The following is a 10,879-nucleotide window of genomic DNA, read 5'->3' as shown; positions in this document are numbered from 1 at the left end:
GGTTCCAACAGTTCTGTTTCCAATTTTGATTTTTCCACCTGGAAGCCAATTTTTTAATCCAAATTATAGGCCTCTCTTATTTGATAATAATGAAGCCAGTCTCGCACTTTATCTTTTAATTTCTCAAAACTCTGCAATTTCAATTTGTCTCCTTCTTGTTCCAATATTTCCCAATATTTCGGCCATTTTGCCTCCATATTGAGCTTTTTCTGAGCTTTCGCTTCCATTGGTGACAACCACCTTGGGGTTTTATTTTCCAGTAAATCTTTGTATCTTATCCAGACATTGAACAATGCTTTTCTGACAATATGGTTTTTAAATGCTTTATGTGCTTTAACCTGGTCGTACCACAAATATGCATGCCATCCAAAAACGTTGTTAAAACCTTCTAGGTCCAAAATGTCTGTGTTCTCGAGAAGCAGCCAGTCTTTCAACCAGCAGAATGCTGCTGATTCATAATAAAGTTTAAGGTCTGGCAGGTCTGGCAGGGCAAATCCACCTCTTTCCTTTGCGTCAGTTAATATTTTAAATTTTATTCTAGGCTTCTAGAATAGGTAACATTTTGAAGCCTTGAATTACATACAGGCATAGGTAAAGGTAAAGGGACTCCTGACCGTTAGGTCCAGTCGTTGTTGATTCAAGCCTTGTCAGTCAGAGGAATTTGGCACTCTATCCAGGTGCCCGGCTTGATTTCTTGTTGGCCTCCCCCGTCAGCGACTCCCGGCAAGACAAGGCGAGGTCTTTATCGGCCGATCCTTCTTCAAACGTGAAAGAAGAACACAGCCACTCCTCCTCCCTCACTCCCTGCCATCCCCAGGGAGGGGAAAGAGACAGACAGAAATGTATTTACATGCCTTTATTTCTGTCTTTCCTCAGTGCAGAGAACAACATGTCTGCACTCTCTGATACCCAGCTGCAGCAGAGAGAATAACTTCACCCATGTACTTCCAGTACAGGGTCATGTGACACTCTGAGCTAACATCCGGCTCTCGGAGCACTTTACAGACTGTCCCTGGTTCCCACGGTACAGTCCCAAAACATAAACATCCTGTTTGGCTTTCCGGCCATCTGGAGCACTCAGCAGCATTGCTCCTTTTTCGTAACAACCTCCCCCAAAAGAATCAATGCGTGTTGCGGCATGCATAGCGTGATCCAGAGAAGAAAACAAACAGTTGTTATACACATAACACTCCCCTGTTGTTTCAGTTCCACCCTTGGAACTCCCCGCCACTGGTTTCCCCAGTGTACCTCTCTGGTTGTCTGGTTTCCAAGGAACGAGTGCATCTGCACTCCCTTGGCTAGCAACTCTCTGTTGTGTCTTTGTCTCTGACTTAGACACAGCTCCAACCTGTCCTCGGTTGTTTACAACAGCAACACACGCAACAGCTAAATTAGCATACTCTTCTGAGTACCTTTTGGGTGGTTCACCCTTTGTGACTCTCTCAGACCTACGTATGAGGTGCTGATCCTCTCTGCTCACTGGTTCTGTCTCAGGACTCTTAGGAGAACCAGTTCCAACAGTAAACAGTGGTTCAACCTTCACCTGTGAAGGTCTATCCATTGTGTGAGATTTCCTCTCAATGACTGTGACGACTGAGCTCTCTGAGCTATCACTGTCACTCTCAGTACCACTGTACTCTGTGAAATCATCATCATCATCTGAATCGTCCTCTGTGGGAAATGTGTGTGCTATCACTCTCTCCTTTTCAGGAGCACTCTCTAGAAATTTTGTGAGAATCACCTGACCAGATTCAGACAAAATTACTCTGTAGAGACCCTTTTCATATCCCACAAAAAATGCCTCTGGCATTCTTTACTCCACCTGGAGCTTCTGTCCTCACATGAGACCCAAAAACCCTGAAATGGGCAACAGAAGGTTTTCTCCGGAACAGTTTCTCAAAAGGAGAACTTCCCAACTCTTTCGAAACCTTTCTCACCCATGCATGACAAAACGACATGAGTGACTCCGCCCAGAACTCATGTGGCAGATGTGAACTAAGCAATTGCGCATTCATTCCCTTTTGCAATTCTTTGTTCACTTTTACACAAACACTCCTGTTCCACGCTTCCGCTGAAACAGCAACCTTGTGTCTGATTCCTTTCTTCTGCAGGAACCTCTGGAAATCCTGTAAAAGAAAAATCTGCTTCTCATCTGTGAATAGACAATCAATGTTAGCATCATGCATATCTTTAACTTTGTCACAAAACTCTTGAAACCTTTCCAAGGCTTCCTGTGGTTTCTTTAACACATAAACCCAGACAAAGTTAGAGAAATGATCCACACACACAAGATAAAATCTTGCATTGCCTCTAGATGGTTCTAGAGGACCAATCACATCAGCATACACCCGCTGAAACGCTCTGTCGACCCTGGCCACCTTCTTGGCGCTCGTTTTGGTCACACCTGCAAGAGAAATCATGTTAGACTCAGAATTACATTCCATGTAATCACTTTGCTCAAAGTCCAACAAATACAGTCCACCTTTCTGTTTGGCAGAAAGATATAACTCTCCATCTTTGAAGATCTCGCAGCTCTTATCATCATAGGACAGTTTCAGTCCTTTCTTTGCAATCTGCGAAACACTCAGCAGATTGAACTTCAGTTCAGGAACCAAGTAAACATTGTGTATTGTCAAGTTCAGACTCTTAAGATACACAGATCCAACCCCAGTCGCCTCCAGCTTCTGACCGTTGGCTTGTTCCACAGCGAAGCTTTGCTTCTTAAACGTCGAAAAGAGTCCTCTGTGCGGGGACATATGAAAATTACATCCAGTGTCAATTACAAACGAGTTCCCAACATCTGGCGTGGTTCCTTTCGCCATCAGAGCCCTTGCAGGTTCCACCATAGGCTTGGTATGACCTTTGCCTGACGCCTCAGGCTTTGCTGAGCGGCCCTTCGCTCCTTTCGGCTGGCGTGGCTTCTTGCAGCTCCGCTGAAGATGCCCAGCCTGTCCGCAATTGTAGCATCGGACAACGTTCAAAGCTACAGCATCCTCTCCAGTAGCCTCATCGGTGGGGGAATTAGAACTCCGTTCCTCCCTCCCCCTGTCCTTCACCTCCAGTGCAGCAAGCCTGTCGTGTTCATCCTGAACCACGGCACTCAGGGGCACTCCCCCCTTCTTGGCATCCATGCTGAACTCAAGTCTCAGCTCTCCCACTCGAGCTAGTTAAAATCCAAAAGCTCCTTTGAGCTGTTTTTCTGCCTCTCACTCAGGCAGGCAGGCAATCTCCACAGTCTCACAGTCAAAACAACTTTCGCTTTCCCAGCTCTGACTGAGCCAGCCCCAGGTGTCAGTAGTTTTCCACTGCCGACTGTCGTTGCTTAGCAACCTTCCCCGGGACGGGAATCCTTATCTCACCACAGGAATTTCTGGTATGCAAGCCTTTCTTTCAGAGCTTGTTTTTCCAAACGCAGCTCTCTCGTGAACCAGAGAATAAATCAATCTGCATTCACACTTTTAGCCCGATATTCAGCATACCTTTTTGGGGCTCCGTTGCTTGGAAAACACCCCCTCTTGGGGCCAGCCGTCTGTTCAGCTTCTGGCTGCAATTGCAGACGTTATCTTCTTTCCTTGGTGCAGAGGATGGCACACGATCCATCAACCTTTCACCTCTCATGCTGATTCCCATGGATCAGATAACCAGCAGCGTCTGCTACCATATGTTGATTCAAGCCTTGTCAGTCAGAGGAATTTGGCACTCTATCCAGGTGCCCGGCTTGATTTCTTGTTGGCCTCCCCCGTCAGCGACTCCCGGCAAGACAAGGCGAGGTCTTTATCGGCCGATCCTTCTTCAAACGTGAAAGAAGAACACAGCCACTCCTCCTCCCTCACTCCCTGCCATCCCCAGGGAGGGGAAAGAGACAGACAGAAATGTATTTACATGCCTTTATTTCTGTCTTTCCTCAGTGCAGAGAACAACATGTCTGCACTCTCTGATACCCAGCTGCAGCAGAGAGAATAACTTCACCCATGTACTTCCAGTACAGGGTCATGTGACACTCTGAGCTAACATCCGGCTCTCAGAGCACTTTACAGACTGTCCCTGGTTCCCACGGTACAGTCCCAAAACATAAACATCCTGTTTGGCTTTCCGGCCATCTGGAGCACTCAGCAGCATTGCTCCTTTTTCGTAACAGTCGTGACCGACTCTGGGGTTGCGGCGTTCATCTTGCTTTATTGGCCAAGGGAGCCGGCGTACAGCTTCCGGGTCATGTGGCCAGCATGACGAAGCCGCTTCTGGCGAACCAGAGCAGCACACAGAAACGCCATTTACCTTCCCGCTGAAGCGGTACCTATTTATCTACTTGCAGTTTGACGTGCTTTCAAACTGCTAGGTTGGCAGGAACAGGGACCGAGCAACGGGAGCTCACTCCGTTGCGGGGATTTGAACCGCTGACCTTCTGATCGGCAAGTCCTAGGCTCTGTGGTTTAACCCACAGCGCCACCCGCGTCCCTCATACATATGTACACACAAATGAACAGTGGCTTGTCCCCTTCTATGGGACTTCCCCAAACTATGAATCCCAGGTAAGTGCAGAGGGGAGCTCAGTTTTTCTAATGTATTTTTTAAAAAATTGGTTTCTTGTGTCTGTTGTAGCCAAATTGTAGAAAAGTCATAGGTTTCATTTAAAAAAGAAAGAAATACCTAAAATGTTTTCTGCAAGTAGATTGCTAGCACTATATGCAAGTCTGAAGTTCAGAAAATGTTGATGCTCGCGAGAAAACATTTGCTGTACAGCATCTTTTTCTCAGCATTTGGCAAGCATATGCAAATAAACAAACATTATTGTGACGCACTAACTGAAAGATGGAACTTGGGCAACAATAATCAGAATGAGTGAGAAGTCTCCACATGCAGGAAACCTGTGCAGGAGTAGTCAAATAAGTGATTCATCTCCTGTAGCAGACATTGTACTTTTCAACAGGAACTGCAGTAAATTTATTCTGTAGTGTATTGCATTTTCATCTAAGTAAGTGGCTTTATGCCACTATGTTGTTGGAAAAGCTGTATATTTTTAGGGAAGTTTAGGGTTATGTTTAGGGAAGTTTTTAATGTCTGAGATTTTAATGTATTTTTAATCTTTGTTGGAAGCCGCCCAGAGTGGCTGGGGAAACCCAGCAAGATGGGCAGCGTACAAGTAAATTATTATTATTATTATTATTATTATTATTATTATTATTATTAATAATAATAATAATTTTATTTTATTTTATTTATCACTTTTGGCTCTAGTGAGTTAGGGAAGGAAAAGCTATTTAGTCAGTAGGCAGTAACTAAAACGCCTGCAATTTTCATCCATATGTAGCTAACTTTCATACAAGCTTTTAATGCTCGTTCACCTGTTTTGTTTCTAATTTGAGTATCTTGTGACGTGATTTGTCTTTGAAGTTTTCAGTATGTATCTGAGTGAAACAGATACTTGATGGATATGAGTTACATGTGCATGTTGGCTTTAACACAGCTTGAGTTGTAAATTACAGACCATCAAATGTTACTGACAAATCTGCTGATCAGCTCCTGAGCCTTTTGAATAACCAGTGAAATGCACCCCAACTCTCAGCATTCAGTATAGTCCTCCCCTCACCCTGAATGTATCTTGTGAAGGAAGGATTTTCTTTTCCCATGAATAATGTACCTCCATGTGAACAAACAGTTTTAGTATCAAGCAAGCAGAGTGCACCTGTGTTTGTGGTTGCTCAGGTGTGTTGCTAGGTTGTTAATTTCCATAAACTGTAGCCGTACAGAAGATCAACACTATTTTTGAACCTTCCTGCTTTGAGAATGCATGGTTTTAAAGCTAGCTTCATGGCATTGCAACAGGGCTGTGTAAAAAGCACAATGTGCAGCATCTCTTCCCACTTAGGAAGTTGGTTTCTTGTAGCTTCTGGCCATGCAGTGCGCCCACTGTTGCCCCACTTGGAAATCTGGGGTAGAACAGAGATGAGGACTTATTGATGTACTAGTCACTGAGGTAGTTACTCTGAGAATGAACCAGAATTTTAATCAACTTGGAATTTAACACTCAAGTAGGGGCAGGGCCAGATTTAGTTTGATGAGGCCCTAAGCTACTGAAGGTAATGGGGCCCTTTATATGTCCAGCTGTCCTTTGTCAACAGCAAATTGTCGCTGTTTTTTGTGTTAAATATATGCTATATGGTAATTTATAGACCTAATAGGTATCTAAAGCCATTTGCACATAACAAAATAGGTAAATTATCAAAGTAACTGCTGAACTTATCTTATATTTTGGAAATGTACATCCAGGTTTTTTCCCTTTAGTTTTTTTGGGGGGCCCCCAAGAGAGTCCTAAGCCAGGGGTCAGCAAACTTTTTCAGTAGGGGGCCGGTCCACTGTCCCTCAGACCTTGTGGGAGGCCGGACTATATTTTTTGGGGGGGGAGTTGAACAAATTCCTGTGCCCCACAAATAACCCAGAGATGCACTTTCAATAAAAGCACACATTCTACTTCTGTAAAAACACCAGACAGGCCCCACAAATAATCCAGAGATGCATTTTAAATACAGTGGTACCTCGGGTTACATACGGTTCAGGTTACAGACTCCGCTAACCCATAAATAGTGCTTCAGGTTAAGAACTTTGCTTCAGGATGAGAACAGAAATCGGGCTCCGGCAGCGCGGCAGCAGCAGGAGGCCCCATTAGCTAAAGTGGTGCTTCAGGTTAAGGACAGTTTCAGGTTAAGAACAGACCTCCAGAATGAATTAAGTACTTAACCCAAGGTACCACTTTAAAAGGACACATTCTACTCATGTAAAAACACGCTGATTCCTGGGCCGGATTGAGAAGGTGATTGGGCCCGATCCGGCCCCTGGGCCTTAGTTTGCCTACCCATGTGACCTAAGCTATAGCTTGTTTAGCTTATAGTAAATCCGGCACTGAGTAGGGAGTGTTCAAGAGAAGAATCCTAAAACCAGGGACTAGTTGCATTTGAGGCAGAGACTGACTGGTGGTTGTGGTCCTTTAGCCTCTCCTTCATAATTTTATTTTGCTACATGCAGCTGAGTTCCTCCCAGGCTGCCTTCTGTGCACATTTATGTCAAGCCTTCCACTCCCAGGCATTAACCTGCTACAAGGTTAATAGCTGCTTGTTCCTACCCTTCTTAACAGGTTTGGTATGATGTCTTGGAAGCAGTGTTTTATTCATCAAGTAAACAAAAGGGAAACCTTCGTTTGTTACGGATACAAATCATGTGATTGCCTCCCTTCTTCACATTCTAGCACCAGCATAATTTATGCTTGTTCCCGTAATTTATACTTGTTGTTGTTGTTGTTTAGTCGCTTAGTCGTGTCCGACTCTTCGTGACCCCATGGACCAGAGCACGCCAGGCACTTCTGTCTTCCACTGCCTCCCGCAGTTTAGTCAGACTCATGTTTGTAGCTTCGAGAACACTGTCCAACCATCTCGTCCTCTGTCGTCCCCTTCTCCTTGTGCCCTCCATCTTTCCCAACATCAGGGTCTTTTCCAGGGAGTCTTCTCTTCTCATGAGGTGGCCAAAGTATTGGAGCCTCAGCTTCACGATCTGTCCTTCCAGTGAGCACTCAGGGCTGATTTCCTTAAGAATGGATAGGTTTGATCTTCTTGCAGTCCATGGGACTCTCAAGAGTCTCCTCCAGCACCATAATTCAAAAGCATCAATTCTTCGACGATCAGCCTTCTTTATGGTCCAGCTCTCACTTCCATACATCACTACTGGGAAAACCATAGCTTTTACTATACGGACCTTTGTTGGCAAGGTGATGTCTCTACTTTTTAAGATGCTAGTAATTTATACTAGATCATTCCAAAGCCCTTTTACTTGTAGCATTCGTTTATTTTAATAACAGAGTTACTTTTAATTTCAGTTATTTACAGTGGGGGGTGGGGGGCCTGTGCCAGAAGACCAAGTTGGGCCTGTGAGACTGTTTACCTGAAACAATGCCCACCTCTCCCACACCTGATGTCATGTGATGCCAGGCATGGGGCAAAGAGTATTGACTCCATAAAGATCTGGTTGCCCTTGGAGAACGCACTTGTGCGGCCAATCCCTGCGAAAGGTATGGTTGAAGTCACTGCCCATCAGCTCATAGGGCATGACTTCAAATCTGCTGATCAGCATTGCTTCAAAACACCACGCAGAGTTCTTTGCAAGCCTGGTGACATCACTGTAAGGTAAAGGTAAAGGTACCCCTGCCCGTTCGGGCCAGTCTTGCCAGACTCTAGTGTTGTGCGCTCATCTCACTCTATAGGCCGGGAGCCAGCGTTGTCCGCAGACACTTCCGGGTCACGTGGCCAGCGTGACAAGCTGCATCTGGCGAGCCAGTGCAGCACACGGAAACGCCGTTTACCTTCCCGCTGGTAGGCGGTCCCTATTTATCTACTTGCACCCGGAGGTGCTTTCGAACTGCTAGGTTGGCAGGCGCTGGGACCGAACGACGGGAGCGCACCCCGCTGCGGGGATTCGAACCGTCGACCATGCGATCAGCAAGTCCTAGGTGCTGAGGTTTTACCCACAGCGCCACCCGCTGTGACATCAGGCAATTTTCTGGTGGGTAACCTTGCCCACCAAATTCAGCCCACAAGGGGTAGGAGTTAAAAGAATAGCCTGCTGGCCAGATCAGGTTCTCTACTTCTGATCTGCAACATGGGTGGCTAACGAGAGACCTTCCAAATATTGTCCATCGTCTCTGACCTCTGGCCAAGCTGGCTGGGACTAATTGGAATTGTAGTTCAATACTTGAAAGGCCACAGGTTAGCCACCCCTGACTCACAGAATTTTTAAAACAACAAAATGAGAGTTTAAACAAGAAATAATGTTCTGTATACTGTCAGTCTAGGTGTATGTGTGGGTGTGTGACGCCCTCTGGCCCTCCAGTTATTGCTGGACTACACGTCCCTGACAATTAGCTGTGCTGGCTGGCGCTGATAAAGTTGAACTAAAAATAAATATGGAAGGCTGAAGACTTCCTACCCTTGCAATATGGGAAACATCACTTGTTTAATCCTTCATAACTGGTCTTCAGTAAGCCAAAAGTACGCGACTCTCACAAATCTTGACTGACAACACCATAGGGTTTGGCCCTGGAAAAAGTAAAGTCCCACTGAATTCACGCACAATTTTATTGAGCACCCAAAGCCATATACTTGTTTTTCCTCAATATTCTTTTGGGCTTCCAATCAAAGGGATTAAATAATACTTTGGTGCTCAAATTATTAAATGGATTGATTCCCACCTCATTGGACCTTAAATTCTGTTGCCTTGCCTTTCCTGTTTTCAAGGTGCTGCAGTTTTGAAACTATACAAAAATACTTCAGGTAATGTCTTTGAAAAGAGATTATTTCTGTCTCTCTCCCCACCCCACCCCTTTTCATTTTTCCAGTCAAAACTTCTTGGAGGACACAATCAATAGGCAGTACATCATCAATTCTGCAGGATGGTCCTATGAGCTGTATCCTGTTGGGTCCCTATTTCTCATAGCTGTAACTAGCCACTGTTTTAAAGACCTAGGATTAGAAGCTTGCAGGCCCTAAAAGCTTGGCAGATGTTCTGTGTGAATTGCTTAGGAACAGCTACAAGGTACAATCTCTCCAAAGCAGTGTTTGCGGAGCTATTACTGAAACTCTTCTGGTGGCCATTAACAAGTAGTCGCTAGTGATGCCTATCTTGGTATGGTTGACAATAAAACTGGAAACTGCAGTAAATGTGAACTTAATGAAAATACTGTTTGGACAGAGGATAAATTGACAACATATTAGAGTCCTGAGTTGAACCAGTTCCTTGCAGTTGTCTAAATATAGCACAGTTGGGTATACCTTTGTCAGTACACTATAAAATTCTCTTTCCTCTCAAATCTTAACAGAGAGCACAGTTCTATTTGTTGAACTATTTATGGACTGCTTATTCTTTCCAGCACCCAATTTTCCATAATTTATCTGTTCTTGTCCCTCTCTATTTGGGGCCCTGCTCTGGTTACTCTCAGAAATATAAGCAACAGACTTAGTTTCTATACCTGCCAGGAAGCTGGGTTTGGCTTTGGAGGATGATGGAGGAGATTTACTAACTTGTTCTGCCCCTTCTTGTACCACCCCTCCTCTTACTCTTCATCCTCTACTGTCACTTTTATATTGCAATGTCATTGCAAAACATTGATTTCTGGAGGATGGGAACCTGTGAGTGTTCTGTGTAGAACAGATGCTGTTGAACTGTCAGTCAGCCTTGACCATGCTGTCTGGGGCTGACAGGAGTTACAGACCAAAATGCCTCGAAGACACCACATTGTTTTTTACCCCTGTCCTAAATCACAACTCTCAAACGCATACTCTTGAACTTAGAAGGAAAATGCAAGATTCCTTGGCAACCTAAAACATGCAAGTGTTAGGAAGCTCCCTTACACAGAGTCAGAAAACAGTGGTACCTCGGGTTACATATGCTTCAGGTTACATACGCTTCAGGTTACAGACTCCGCTAACCCAGAAATAGTGCTTCAGGTTAAGAACTTTGCTTCAGGATGAGAACAGAAATCGTGCTCCAGCGGCGCAGCGGCAACAGGAGGCCCCATTAGCTAAAGTGGTGCTTCAGGTTAAGAACAGTTTCAGGTTAAGTATTGACCTCCGGAACGAATTAAGTACTTAACCTGACGTACCACTGTATTAATCCAGCTTTTGTTGTTTAGTCGTTTAGTTGTGTCCGACTCTTCGTGACCCCATGGACCAGAGCACGCCAGGCACTTCTGTCTTCCACTGCCTCCCGCAGTTTGGTCAAACTCATGTTTGTAGCTTCGAGAACACTGTCCAACCATCTCGTCCTCTGTCGTCCCCTTCTCCTTGTGCCCTCCATCTTTCCCAACATCAGGGTCTTTTCCAGGGATTCTTCTCTTCTC

The 10,879-nt window shown here is 45.0% G+C and overlaps 1 protein-coding gene across 1 annotated transcript in view; it reads left to right on the top strand.

The window, feature by feature from the left end:
* EIF2A (eukaryotic translation initiation factor 2A) overlaps positions 1-10,879 on the top strand; it is a 108,837-nt gene that overhangs the window by 39,758 nt on the left and 58,200 nt on the right. The gene's annotated exons all lie outside the window — the stretch shown is intronic.

Source organism: Podarcis filfolensis, assembly GCF_964270895.1.
Source record: "Podarcis filfolensis genome assembly, chromosome: 5".
Lineage (NCBI taxonomy): Eukaryota > Metazoa > Chordata > Lepidosauria > Squamata > Lacertidae > Podarcis > Podarcis filfolensis.
The sequence above is the reverse complement of the archived record's forward strand: the minus strand, read 5'-3'. Positions and strand labels throughout refer to the sequence as shown.